This window comes from Lepidochelys kempii, chromosome 3, assembly GCF_965140265.1.
Source record: "Lepidochelys kempii isolate rLepKem1 chromosome 3, rLepKem1.hap2, whole genome shotgun sequence".
NCBI lineage: Eukaryota > Metazoa > Chordata > Testudines > Cheloniidae > Lepidochelys > Lepidochelys kempii.
Genome location: NC_133258.1, coordinates 23,389,573 through 23,404,795, shown reverse-complemented (window position 1 = coordinate 23,404,795; position 15,223 = coordinate 23,389,573).

Here is a 15,223-nt window from a genome sequence, read left to right as displayed (position 1 = left end):
TAATCTACTTCCTGAGCTGCTGCTAGGGAGGAGCAACCATGCCCTGCCCCAGGCACATAGAAGATTGTATAATGACTATCTTGTGCATAAAGAAGGGGCCAACTGCTGCTTTGATTTACTTCTTTGGAAACCCAATTGACGTCTTCCCACTTTGGGTTGCATGAAGTGTAATTTTTGGCAGAACATTGCTCCACAGGCATAATTTCCACTCAGTGTAAAGAAAAAAGAGAGAGAGTGTATGAATCTTTCACTGTCTAAAGGAAGGTTTTCCTGGAAAGAAAATAAAATATAACCTTTTGTCTTCTGTTTTTTTTAAGGCAACCACACTTCTGAAAAAGTAAATAAACAACACTGACTTGCAGTGGAAAGATGGTCCTGGCTGCTAAGGCCCTAGGTTGGACCTTGGAAGACCAGAGTTCAATTCTGTGATCCACTACAACTATCCTAGGTTTCAGAGTAACAGCCGTGTTACTCTGTCTTTGCAAAAAGAAAAGGAGTACTTGTGGCACCTTAGAGACTAACCAATTTATTTGAGCATGAGTGAGCTGTAGCTCACGAAAGCTCATGCTCAAATAAATTGGTTAGTCTCTAAGGTGCCACAAATACTCCTTTTCTTTTTACAACTATCCTAGGTGACTGTTGGCTAGTTGCTGGGAAGACTAGCACTTCCCTGCCTCACAGTGTGATGGAAGCTAAGTCTATTTCTGATTATTAAATGCTCAGCTGCTATGTTAATAGAGGCCATGTAAATACCTACAATAGATCATGGTGATAGAAAAATAGATTGCCTTATAAGAAAACACAGATGTGCAAGAAAGATTTGTGTTCATTTTGACACTAACACTAAACTGATGGCAAATGGAAAGAGAATGTCTAATTTCTATAAACATGACCTAAAACCAAAATAAGATCAATCAATTGTTGACCAGCAGAAACGTTCTGTAACTGGACATCTCACAAGTGTAAAGGTGAGTAATAAACTGATGAAACACAGCTTGTGGATTAGAGAAAGGAAATCAGCAGCCTGTGCCCCTGCTTGCCATTCTCAGTATTTTGAGTCTTTCCTCACTTCTCAGGGTGAGCTGCACCACAAGACCCAGTACATGGCGGATGAATGAAGCAGATGTGTGCTCTTTTGAGAGTTTCTTAGCTACCCTGCTGAACAACAAGCCTAAACTTAGTTAATAAAGCTGTGACCACAAACAGCAAAGCCCCATATATTAGTGCTGATAAGCATCCTGCTCAAGATCTATTAGGAACCGTTGACTCTTAGTCATAGATTCATAGACCCCAAGGCCAGGAGGGGCCATTGTGATAATCTAGTCTGACCTCCTTCATAACACAGGCCATAGAACTGCCCCCAAAATAATTTCCTAGAGCACATCCAATTTTGATTTAAAAATTGTCAGTGATGGAGAATCCACCAGGACCCTTGATAAATTGTTCCCAGGGATAATTACCCTTACTGTCAAAAGTGTACACCTTATTTCCAGTCTGACTTTGTCTAACTTCATCTTCCAGTTAGATTGACAAGCCCATTATTAAATAGTTGTTCCCGATGTAGGTACTTACAGACTGTAATCACATCACCCCTTAATCTTTTCTGTGTTAAGCTAAATAGATTGAGTTCTTTCAGCCTGTCACTACAAGGCATGTTTTCTAATCCTTTAATTATTCTCTTGGCTCTTCTCTGAACCATCTTCAATTTATCAACATCCTTCTTATTGTGTTCATTAGAACTGGACACAGTATTCCAGCAGTGGTTGCACCAATGCCAAATACAGAGGTAGAATAACCTCTGTATTCCTACTCGAGATTCCTGTGTTCATGCATCCCAGGATCGCATTAACTCTTTGGGCCACAGCATCACATTGGGAACTCATGTTCAGCAGATTATCTACCATGACCCCCAAAGCTTTTTCAGAGTCACTGCTTCTCAGATTAAAGTCCCCCATCCTGTAAGTATGGTCTATTTTCTTTGTTCCTAGATTTATAAAATTACTTTTAGGCATGCTAAAACACATACTGTTTGCTAGCACCTGGTTTACCAGGAGATCCAGATCGCTCCGAATCAGTGACCTATCCTCCTCATTACTTACCGCTCCCCCAATTTTTGTGTCATCTGCAAACTTTATCAGTGATGATTCTATGGGGTTTTTTTTCCAGGTCATTGATAAAAATGTTAAATAGCACAGGGTCAAGAACCGATCCCCGAGGGACCCCACTGGAAACGCACCTTCCCGGTGACAATTCCTTGTTTTACATTTTGAAATCCACCAGTTAGCTGGTTTTTAATCCAGAGTCCGCAGTTTGGCACTATTCACTGGTACTAAAAATTCAGGACTGAGGACAATAAACTCATGCTGCAGGCTGCTCTCTAGGAACACAGTCACAGTGAAATACATCCATTAGATTCTGAATAGAGGCATCATGTATAGCCATGGCTGGCAGTTCACAGGTTGACCTGAGAGATGTAATTTAAGAAAAAACTGAGCAAGAGCTGGCCAGAAAGAGCAGTTTATTGGGTTTTGGGGTTTTTTGTCAGAACTCCAGGTATAAACCCACATGTACAATACTGTAAATAGTGATATCATCAATAAGATAAATAAGAAGTGGTGCAGAGATTGGTGTTTGCAGGGGAAATTTATTAACCATCTTTTTGTTGTACATATATCAGTGACAGGCAAAATGAATCACATTATTTATTCCAAACAATGGCATACTGCCCAAATTAAGAGTAATCAACTTTATTAGTATGATACGTGATCCCACAATCACTACTCAGGAAAACTTTAGAGGGCCTGACCATACCAGCACTTCCACTTATGATTTCAATGACGCCCATGAAATTACAAGCATGTGGTTACTGGGAACAGGCAGCTTTCCCTGTAAAGACTGCCCTCATAGTGTAGGTGTGTTTCATTTGCATCCTGTCCCCAACCAAAGAAGCATTAAACTAAAATCTCTCATAAAAAGAAAATTAAAGATTAAAATAAAGCACAAAAATGCACCCCAACATGAATAAAAAATATTCTTCCAATGCAAACAAGGGGGGAGCTGCCTGGTCCCAGCAACCACATGCTTGGAATTTCACTTGCATCATTGGAATCAGGTGTGGAAGTGCTGGAATGATCAGGCCCGCTAAAGTTTTCCCGAGTAGCAATTGTGGGGATCACGTAACAAATCCAAGATGAGGGTTGCCCAGAAAGAGTGGGAGGGAGAGAGGAGGTAAGTGTAATCTTGCTACTCCTGCGTGGTTCTGCCATGTTGTTAACAATGCCCCCAACTGCCCCCTCGCTTAGCCAGTATATGATAAACTCAGAGTGGTCAATCTATTTATCTTAACAAAAGTTTAAGGGGTGATGGTCACAGTCTATAAGTATATACATGGGGAACAAATATTTTATAATGGGCTCTTCAGTCTGGCAGAGAAAGGTATAACATGATCCAACAGCTGGAAATTGGAGCTAGAAAAATTCAGACTGGAAATAAGGCATACATTTTTGACAGTGACGGTAATTAACCACGGGAAAAAATTATCAAGGGTGGATTATCCATTTTAAGAATTCTGACAATTTTAAAATCAAGATCGGATGCTTTTCTACATGTAGGCAGGATCTGAATGAGCTCTCCTCTGACATCTAGTGGTGCACTGGGGAAAAGACTTCAGGAGCAGACTGTATTTGCATAGACACACCTACTATACCTAGACATTCAGCAGACAGAACTGCTTTGCCAAAGTGGTCAGTTCTGGCTTGTTCTGGGCTACAATTCAGAATGCCAGCGGTGGCAGAGACAGCAGCAGTCATGAGCGGTGGCAGTGAGCCAGTTGCAAAGCAGCGGTAACACAGTAGCACTTTTCAGGGGTGGGAGGTGGACCCCGTTGAGTGCACTGCTGAACTCTGGGTCTTCAATGACTAAGGACAACCAACTGTAAGTGAGGTCCAGCGGATGGAGAGGTGTATTAAAAGGACATTCATTCATCAGTCTTTCTCACTGCATGGTGGGAAACTGAGGCAAAGGACGTTGTCCAATGTACGATGGGGTAGGTGTTTGATTATGGTTTCATGAGTTGGAATCGTGGTTGTGGTGTTTTCCCAAATTAATGCTGGGTTCTCTTTTCCTTTTAATAAAGAGGAGCACAGACTCAATGCTTGCGAGTTGGGAAGTATTGGCTCTTAGAGGCATCCTGGGTTGCTGTTCAGTTTTCCCAGATTACTGGGTGGGGGGCTCGTGTCATTAAGAGCAACCCCTACATATTGAACCCAAACCTTGTTACTTCTGACTTCACCTGGCAGAAGAGTTACATACAAGATACGCTCTAGAAATTATTTTTGGGAAGTTCTGTGCACTGTGTTATACAGAAGGTCGGCTAGATGGTCACAATGGTCCCTTCTGGCCTTGCAATCTATGAATCAATTGAAACTGAAGGGTAAATTTTAGGTAATCAGAACTTTATCACCATGACATTGAGGCCAATACCCGCAATGCTGCAAAAATTGCCAGGGGAATTTATTAGGCAATTAATGACCACAATTAAATGGGCCCAAGCTTCAGTCATTCATGAACCCTGAGCAGAAAGGAATAAAATACTAAAAACAGACAAGCATGCAAATACTGTGTATTAAAAGAGGCTCTAGGCTGAGTACTAATCTCAGGTGATATGTGCTCTGCTGCCCTCTCCTGTTACTTATATTCAGCTACAGCAACATATGCTTAAGTAAAATGAATAGTCTGATTCAAACCCACAAGGAAGAAAGTTCTCAGAGATAAAAAAATGCAAATAAAAATAGATGGCCCTGTGGAATCAGTCCAACCTTAACGTTATATTTCTTTCGTAGCTCACGAAAGCTCATGCTCAAATAAATTGGTTAGTCTCTAAGGTGCCACAAGTACTCCTTTTCTTTTTGCGAATACAGACTAACACGGCTGTTACTCTGAAACCTGTTATATTTCTTTGCATTCATAGATTCATATTAGATTTTTGATGTATCCGTATGTTCCATTGCATGAAGATTTACTTTAATTATTACATTAGTAAAATACATTTTTAAAAAGAGTGAGGAGTTTGTAAAGCAGTTTGGATCCTTCAGGATAGGACACTCTGGGTGGAATCCTGACTCTATTTAAGTCTATGGGAGTTTTGCCACTGACTGCAGGATTTCACCTTCTATGTGTTTGCAGGATATTATTTATTTTAGAAAAAATGACAAAAAGTCAACTCCTGTGATCGCATCTCAGACATGGAATCATAGAACTGGAAGGGACTTAACCTCCATTCATTTATCCAGTTCTCTTTTAAACCCTGTTATAGTCCTAGCCTTCACAACCTCCTCAGGCAAGGAGTTCCACAGGTTGACTGTGTGCTGAGTGAAGAAGAATTTCCTTTTATTTGTTTTAAACATGCTACCCATTAATTTCATTTGGTGGCCCCTAGTTCTTATGTTATGGGAACAAGTAAATAACTTTTCCTTATTCGCTTTCTCCACACCACACATGATTTTATGTACCTCTATCATATCCCCCCTTAGTCTCCTCTTTTTCAAGCTGAAAAGTCCTAACCTCTTTAATCTCTCCTCATATGGGACCCGTTCCAAACCCCTAATCATTTTAGTTGCCACCTTTTCTAATGCCAGTATATCTTTTTTGAGATGTGGGGACCACATCTGTACGCAGTATTCAAGATGTGGGCGTACCATGGATTTATATAAGGGCAATAAGATATTCTCCGTCTTATTCTCTATCCCTTTTTTTAATGATTCCTAACATCCCATTTACTTTTTTGACTGCTGCTGCACACTGCGTGGATGTCTTCAGAGAGCTATCCACGATGACTCCAAGATCTTTCTCCTGATTAGTTGTAGCTAAATTAGCCCCCATCATATTGTATGTATAGTTGGGGTTATTTTTTCCAATGTGCATTACTTTACATTTATCCACATTAAATTTCATTTGCCATTTTGTTTCCCAATCACTTAGTTTTGTGAGATCTTTTTAAAGTTCTTCACAGTCTGCTTTGGTCTTAACTATCTTGAGCAGTTTAGTATCATCTGCAAACTTTGCCACCTCACTGTTTACCCCTTTCTCCAGATCATTTATGAAGTTGAATAGGATTGGTCCTAGGACTGACCCTTGGGGAACACCACTAGTTACCCCTCTCCATTTTGAAAATTGACCATTTATTCCTACCCTTTGTTCCCTGTCTTTTAACCAGTTCTCAATCCATGAAAGGATCTTCCCTCTTATCCCATGACAACTTAATTTACATAAGAGCCTGTGGTGAGGGACCTTGTCAAAGGCTTTCTGGAAATCTAAGTACACTATGTTCACTGGATCCCCCTTGTCCACATGTTTGTTGACACCTTCAAAGAACTCTAATAGATTAGTAAGATATGATCTCTCTTTACAGAAAGAGTTTTTCCCAACAATTTATATTCTTCTATGTGTCTGACAATTTTATTCTTTACTTTTGTTTCAACTAATTTGCCCGGTACTGATGTTAGACTTACCGGTCTGTTATTGCCGGGATCACCTCTAGAGCCCTTTTTAAATATTGGCGTTACATTAGCTATCTTCCAGTCATTGGGTACAGTAGATGGTTTAAAGGACAGGTTACAAACCATAGTTAATAGTTCCACAATTTCACGTTTGAGTTCTTTGAGAACTCTTGGGTAAATGCCATCTGGTCCTGGTGAATTGTTACTGTTAAGTTTCTCAGTTAATTCCAAAACCTCCTCTAGTGTCACTTCAATCTGTGACAATTCCTCAGATTTGTCACCGACAAAAGGTGACTGAGGTTTGGGAATCTCCCTAACATCCTCAGCTGTGAAGACTGAAGCAAAGAATTCATTTAGTTTCTCTGTGATGACTTTATCGTCTTTAAGTGATCCTTTTGTATCTCGATCATCCGGAGACCCCACTGGTTGTTTAGCAGGCTTCCTGCTTCTGATGTACTTAAAAAACATTTTGTTATTACCTTTTGAGGTTTTGGCTAGCTGTCTTCAAACTTCTTTTTGCTTTTCTTATTACGTTTTTACATTTAATTTGGCAGTGTTTATGCTCCTTTCTATTTACCTCACTAGGTTTTGACTTCCACTTTTTAAAAGATGCCTTTTTATCTCTCACTACTTCTTTTACATGGTTGTTAAGCCACGGTGGCTCTTTTTTAGTTCTTTTACTGTGCCTTTTAATTGGGGTATATATTTAAGTTGAGCCTCTATTATGGTGTCTTTGAAAAGCGTCCATGCAGCTTGTAGGGATTTCACTCTAGTCACTGGTTTCAGAGTAGCAGCCGTGTTAGTCTGTATTTGCAAAAAGAAAAGGAGTACTTGTGGCACCTTAGAGACTAACAAATATATTTGAGCATAAGCTTTTGTGAGCTACAGCTCACTTCATCGGATGCATTCAGTGGAAAATACAGTGGGGAGATTTATCTACACAGAGAACATGAAACAATGGGTGTTGCCATACACACTGTAAAAAGCTTGATCACTTAAGGTGAGCTATTACCAGCAGGAGAGTGGGGCCGGTGGCGGGGTGGGAGGGGAGCCTTTTGTAGTGATAATCAAGGTGGGCCATTTCCAGCAGTTGACAAGAACGTCTGAGGAACAGTGGGGGGAATAAACATGGGGAAATAGTTTTACTTTGTGTAATGACCCATCCACTCCCAGTCTCTATTCAAGCCTATGTTAATTGTATCCAGTTTGCAAATTAATTCCAATTCAGCAGTCTCTCGTTGGAGTCTGTTTTTGAAGTTTTTTTGTTGGAGAATTGCCACTTTTAGGTCTGTAATCGAGTGACCAGAGAGATTGAAGTGTTCTCCAGCTGCTTTTGAATGTTATAATTCTTGACGTCTGATTTGTGTCCATTTATTCTTTTATGTAGAGACTGTCCAGTTTGACCAATGTACATGGCAGAGGGGCATTGCTGGCACATGATGGCATATATCATATTGGTAGATGTGCAGGTGAACGAGCCTCTGATAGTGTGGCTGATGTGATTAGGCCCTATGATAGTGTCCCCTGAATAGATATGTGGACACAGTTGGCTACAGGCTTTGTTGCAAGGATAGCTTCCTGGTTAGTGGGTCTGTTCTCTAGTCACTGTACCTTTTAATTTCTGTTTAACTAACCTCCTCATTTTTGCATAGTTCCCTTTTCTGAAATTAAATGGCACAGTGTTGGGATGTTGAGGTGTTCTTCCCACCACAGGAATGTTAAATGTTATTATATTATGGTCACTATTTCCAAGTGGTCCTGTTATAGTTACCTCTTGGACCAGATCTTGCGCTCCACTCAGGACTAGATCAAGAGTTGCCTCTCCCCTTGTGGGTTCCTGTACCAGCTGCTCTAAGAAGCAGTCATTTAAAGTATTGAGAAATTTTGTCTCTGCATTTCGTCCTGAGGTGACACGTACACAGTCAATATGGGGATAATTGAAATCCCCCACTGTTCTTGAGTTTTTTATTTTGATAGCCTCTCTAATCTCCCTTAGCATTTCATCGTCACTATCACTGTCCGGGTCAGGTGGTCGATAATAGATCCCACTGTTATAGTCTTATTAGAGCATGGAATTACTATCCATAGAGATTCTATGGAACATGTGGATTCATTTAAGATTTTTATTTCATTTGATTCTACATTTTCTTTCACATATAATGCCACTCCCCCCATCCCCCTGCACAACCTGTTCTGTCCTTCCAATATATTTTGTACCCTGGAACGATTGTGTCCCACTGATTGTCCTCACTGCACCAGGTTTCTGTGATGCCCGTTATATCAATATCCTCCTTTAACACAAGGCACTCTAGTTCACCCATCTTATTATTTAGACTTCTAGGATTGGTGTACAAGCACTTTAAAAACTTGTCACTGTTTATTTGTCTGCTCTTTTCTGATGTGTCAGATTCTTTATGTGAATGTTTCTCATCTGATCTGGCCCACACTTTATCCTCTTCCACCCCCTCCTCGTGACTAAACCCTAGAGAATCTCTATCAATAGACTCTCCTCTAAGAGAAGTCTCTGTCTGATCCACGTGCACCTCTGCAGCAATTGGCTTTCCCCCATCTCTTAGTTTAAAAACTACTCTGCAACCTTTTTAATGTTAAGTGCCAGAAGTCTGGATCCACTTTGGTTTAGGTGGAGCCCATCCTTCCTGTATAGGCTCCCCCTATCCCAAAAGTTTCCCCAGTTCCTAATAAATCTAAACCCCTCCTCTCTACACCATCGTCTCATCTACACATTGAGACTCTGCAGCTCTGCCTGCCTACCTGGCCCTGCATGTGGGACTGGTAGCATTTCTGAGAATGCCACCATAGAGTGCCTGGATTTCAGTCTTTTTCCTAGCAGCCTACATTTGGCCTCCAGGACGTCTCTCCTACCCTTCCCTATGTCACTGGTACCTACATGTACCACGACCACTGGCTCCTCCCCAGCACTACACATAAGTCTATCTAGATGCCTTAAGAGATCTGCAACCTTTGCACCAGGCAGGCAAGTCACCATACAGTTCTCCCAATCATCATAAACCCAGCTATCTATGTTTCTAAAGATCGAATCTCCCATTACTAACACCTGCCTTTTCCTAATGACTGGAGTTCCCTCCCCTGGAGAGGTAACCTCAGTGCAAGAGGATACCCCAACATCATCTGGAAGGAGAGTCCCAACTATGGGAAGGTTTCCCTCTGTTCCCGATGACTGCTCTCCTTCTCTGGGCCTTTCATCCTTCTTAACAGCACAGGGGCTGTCTGACTGGAGGCGGGACAAATCTACAGTGTCCCGGAAAGCCTCATGAACATACCTCTCTGCGTCCCTTAGCTCCTCCAGTTCCACCACCCTGGCCTCCAAAGCCTGTACATGGTCTCTGAAGGCCAGGAGCTCCTTGCACCGAATGCACACATGTGCCACTTGCCCACAGCGCAGGTAATCCTACATGCTACACTGTGTGCAATAAACAGGATAGCCCCCACTCTGATGCTGGGCTTCTGCCTGCATTTTCACCTAGAGCTACCTAGGTTAATGATAGGATTTTTGTTTAAATCAAGAAGTTTTGATTATAGTTTAGTTTAAAGGTTTTAAAGACTGGCAAGTGTACTTCACCCCCTTCCCACTCTCCTTCCAAATTTCCTGTTCTCAAAGCTCCCTGGTCGCTTACTCACTGCTTTATAAAGCCCTGGCCTTCTGGATAGCCCTGCCCCCTGACTAAGGCTTACGCTTAATAGCTGGAGGATCTTTTCACATTGACTAGAAACACAGCTGGTGGCTGAAGAGGGTTTCCTCTTGTCATGCATAGGAAAGCAATATCTGAGGAGAGTACTGCATCATTACTAACCCTACGTCTCCTGTTGAGGAAAATCTGTTTAAAACAAGAGCTGGCTGGAAAAACTCAGAACCATTTTCCATCGGAAATGCAGTTCTGTTGAAGTCAAAGCACTTCACAGAATCATGTCAAGTATGCCAAAATTACGCTTAGGAGAAGAACTGGAAAGTGTTCTGACAATGCTGAAACAGTCTGTTTTGACATTTTCAAAACAAAACACTTCAAGATTTCATTTTGAAATTACTTGCTATTTCAAATTACTTTTACTTTGTATCATACATTATATTGTAAAATAAAGTCTAAATAAAAACCAAACATTTTGGAACTATTTTTTCCAGATTTTCCTTCATAGAGAAATTTGAAATTTTCAGGTTTTATTCCAATTTAAAATCCTTTGCAATTTGGAATTTCCATCCTCCCCCCAGCCCTGTTTTAGAGCTTCTCTGATTAAATACAGGCAACGGTGCTGACAAGGTTCCTTCCCCACTCTGAACTCTAGGGTACAGATGTGGGGACCTGCATGAAAACCTCCTAAGCTTACTTTTACCAGCTTAGGTTACAACTTCCCCAAGGTACAAATTTTACCCTTTGCCCTTGGACTTCCACTGGAACCACCAAACATTTATCTGGGTTTATTTTTATTAGGAAAGTGTTGTTTGGAAACATCTTTCCCCCCAAAATCCTCCCAACCCTTGCACCCCACTTCCTGGGGAAGGTTTGGTAAAAATACTCACCAATTTGCATAGGTGACCACGGACCCAAACCCTTGGATCTTAAGAACAATGAAAAAGCCTTCAGTTTCTGAAAAGAAGGATTTTAATAGAAGTAGTAAGTAAAAAAGAATCACCTCTGTAAAATCAGGATGGTAAATACCTTACAGGGTAATTAGATTCAAAACATAGAGAATCTCTCTAAGCAAAATCTTAAGATACAAAAAGACACACAGACAGGAATATCCATTCTATTCAGCACAGTTTAATTTCTCAGCCATTTAAAGAAATCATAATCTAACGCATATCTAGCTAGATTACTTACTAAATTCCAAGACTCCATTCCTGTTCTGTTCCTGGCAAATGCATCACACAGACAGACACAGGCCCTTTGTTTTTCTCCCTCCTCCCAGCTTTTGAAAGTGTCTTGTCTCCTCATTGGTCATTTTGGTCAGGTGCCAGCGAGGTTATCCTAGCTTCTTAATCCTTTACAGGTGAAAGGATTTTTCCTCTGGCCAGGAGGGATTTTAAAGGTGTTTACCCTTCCCTTTATATTTATGACAGGTGCAGGGAGCTCTTCACCTCCCCCACTCCCCTCCCCACCCTCCTTTTTCATATGCACCTTTGTCTGTAGCCTTGTAGCTCTGGACTGTTCTTCTACTCAGGATACAGTCCCATTCTGTGTAGGAGGGCAGGATTTGAGATGCATGCTCTCTGAATGATGTAGAATCCATTTCAGCGGGGACTTCCTATTGGATTTAATGGCATATGCATCACCCAGTCTATCCCCTCCCAGTGAAGGGGGAAGGTTATATCTATGGAGGCTACTCCAATCATTGAGCTGGAATAACCCCATCAGAGTAGCTCTCTGCTGCCACTCTATTTATCCAGGTTTTTAGAAGATTGCTCATCATCATGGTATCTGATAAAGGTATCTCTGCAATCCAAATAAGATGATTCTGCCCCTTTGTCTCCGCAGAGTTCCCCAGTGTCCAGATGATTCACTCCAGTAGAGAGGTCACCCATCCAGGAGAACATTGGTTAGGTACAGGCCACATACAGGTATCTGTTATTCTTTAGTAAATCCTAAGAATCTCCGCTGAATTTGGAGTCATTCTGTTGTTTTTTTTCTAGTATGTCAAAGACAGAAAGACAGATTCCTTCTGGTCTTTCCTGGTATATATTACCACTTGTTTACAGGGAGAAATTATGCATTTGTTGGAACTTCTATTTCAAAGTTTCCTTCTACCCAGAACTTATTGTCTCTGGAGACTGAACAGTGATTTGAATAAAAAAATACTGCCAACAAAGTAGACAGGCATCCTACTCTGGGATTTAATAGCACCAATAATGCTAGGGGGCAGCAGAAGACATCAAAGGAATGAAAGCCCAGGCCTAAAACAGGCTGAAGAATTAAATTAAGAGGCTCCTTGCTCCCACTGCAATCTCCAGATCAGAAACAGCAGCTTGACGTACTTTGTCTTCTCTTAATTCATTCTGTGTTCAGACTTTGTGTCATTCAAAAAGGATACAAAAGGCCTTATTCTGGTCACACTTGTGCTGATATTACACTAGCGTAAATCCATTTACTTCACTAGAGTTTCTGTTGATTTATACCAGTGTACGTACAAAGGGAAAGAAGGCCAGGGTGTTGTCTACATGTAAATGTCCTTGAAGTTGAGGTCAGAACTTTTGAAAGAAGAGAACTAAAATCTAGATTTTGGTCCCGAGGCTCTGTCAATTGTATGAATAACTGTCAGGATTAACTCCAATGAAGTCAGTTGTGTTACACAGGTGTAAACTAGTATGAGATAAGAATCAGATTCCTTAAATTTACATGGCTTCTGGGCTGTAGTTCCCTAAGTAAATGGAAGATTATCATTATGGTGGTATATGAAACTTTTCTCTCCACTGATTTAGGACTTGTCTATATGGGAAAGTTTCACCAGTTATACTGGGGTAATTATACTAGTATAGTTAAGGCTGACTTTTTCCAGCTTAGTTTACACTGCTTTCAAAGCAGGATAATCTAATCTTCAAAAAGGCACTCCTATACTGGGATAACTCATCATGTGGACATTCTTACTCCAGTATAAATACAGTGGTTTACGTTCACATTTTACCTTATATACTGGTATAACTTTCCCATGCAGACAAGCCCTTACACTTTTAAAACAATCATTTAGAAATACCACTAGGTGGAGATGTTTTCTTGCATTGTTTCCTGTAACTGGCTCAAACTTATGCTCTGAAACTGATTTGTATAATTGTGTTCAGTTTTGATCACTGCAAGTTAAGAAGGGAGAATGAGTTCAAGTAAATTTCAAATCCAATCAAACTTCAAAGTGTCTGAAAAGTTTGTTCATCAAAATAAAAATAAGAATTAATTCAGTCTAGCGCATAAGTTGCTATTTCAATGTATCACTGAGAAGTGCTATAGTTATACTCTGAATAGTTTTATTAAACCAAGGGGCAGATAATGCATATTTGGAAGCTGTTTATGCTAATAGGAATTAGGAGAGCCTGCTGTATTAGTAGACAGGAAAGGCTGGAAGAGGAAGTGTTATTGTGTAAAAGATTCACCTAACAGGCTATTATTTATTTATTTCACATCACACACAGAAAATCAGCATATGACAGTATTTCTCAGTCACAAAGCAGCCTTGAGTTCCACTATATGTAAATAAGCAAAGCCATCACTTTTGCCAGGCACTACAAATGTTCATCCCAGACATCTCTGACAGAGATTCTTTGTACCAGTAATGAGAAATAAGTGTATGTATCTAACTCCAGTTGGATAAGCAGCCAGTCTGTAAAATTGTGATGGCTTAGAAGTAGACAGATCATCGATATGAAGATACCATGTAAATTTGGGTAGTATGGCTGCAGGCATTGCAACAAAGGGTACAGTTTTCAAAAGTGCTGAAGTGACATAGAAGTCTAAGTCATAGAATCATAGAATATCAGGGTTGGAAGGGACCTCAGGAGGTCATCTAGTCCAACTCCCTGCTCAAAGCAGGACCAATCCCCAATTAAATCATCCCAGCCAGGGCTTTGTCAAGCCTGACCTTAAAAACTTCTAAGGAAGGAGATTCTACCACCTCCCTAGGTAATGCATTCCAGTGTTTCACCACCCTCCTAGTGAAGAAGTTTTTCCTAATATCCAACCTAAACCTCCCCCACTGCAACTTGAGACCATTACTCCTTGTCCTGTCCTCTTCTACCACTGAGAATAGTCTAGAACCATCCTCTCTGGAACCACCTCTCAGGTAGTTGAAAGCAGCTATCAAATCCCCTCTCATTCTTCTCTTCTGCAGACTAAACAATCTCAGTTCCCTCAGCCTCTCCTCATAAGTCATGTGTTCCAGACTCCTAATCATTTTTGTTGCTCTTCGCTGGACTCTCTCCAATTTATCCACATCCTTCTTGTAGTGCAGGGCCCAAAACTGGACACAGTACTCCAGATGAGGCCTCACCAATGTCGAATAGAGGGGAACGATCACGTCCCTTGATCTGCTCGCTATGCCCCTACTTATACATCCCAAAACGCCATTGGCCTTCTTGGCAACAAGGGCACACTGCTGATTCATATCCAGCTTCTCGTCCACTGTCACCCCTAGGTCCTTTTCCGCAGAACTGCTGCCTAGCCATTCGGTCCCTAGTCTGTAGCTGTGCATTGGGTTCTTCCGTCCTAAGTGCAGGACCCTGCACTTATCCTTATTGAATCTCATCAGATTTCTTTTGGCCCAATCCTCCAATTTGTCTAGGTCCCTCTGTATCCTATCCCTGCCCTCCAGCGTATCTACCACTCCTCCCAGTTTAGTATCATCCACAAATTTGCTGAGAGTGCAATCCACACCATCCTCCAGATCATTTATGAAGATATTGAACAAAACCGGCCCCAGGACCGACCCCTGGGGCACTCCACTTGACACCGGCTGCCAACTAGACATGAAGCCATTGATCACTACCCATTGAGCCCGACAATCTAGCCAACTTTCTACCCACCTTATAGTGCATTCATCCAGCCCGTACTTCTTTAACTTGCTGACAACAATACTGTGGGAGACCGTGTCAAAAGCTTTGCTAAAGTCAAGAAACAATACATCCACTGCTTTCTCTTCATCCACAGAGCCAGTAATCTCATCATAGAAGGCGATTAGATTAGTCAGGCATGACCTTCCCTTGGTGAATC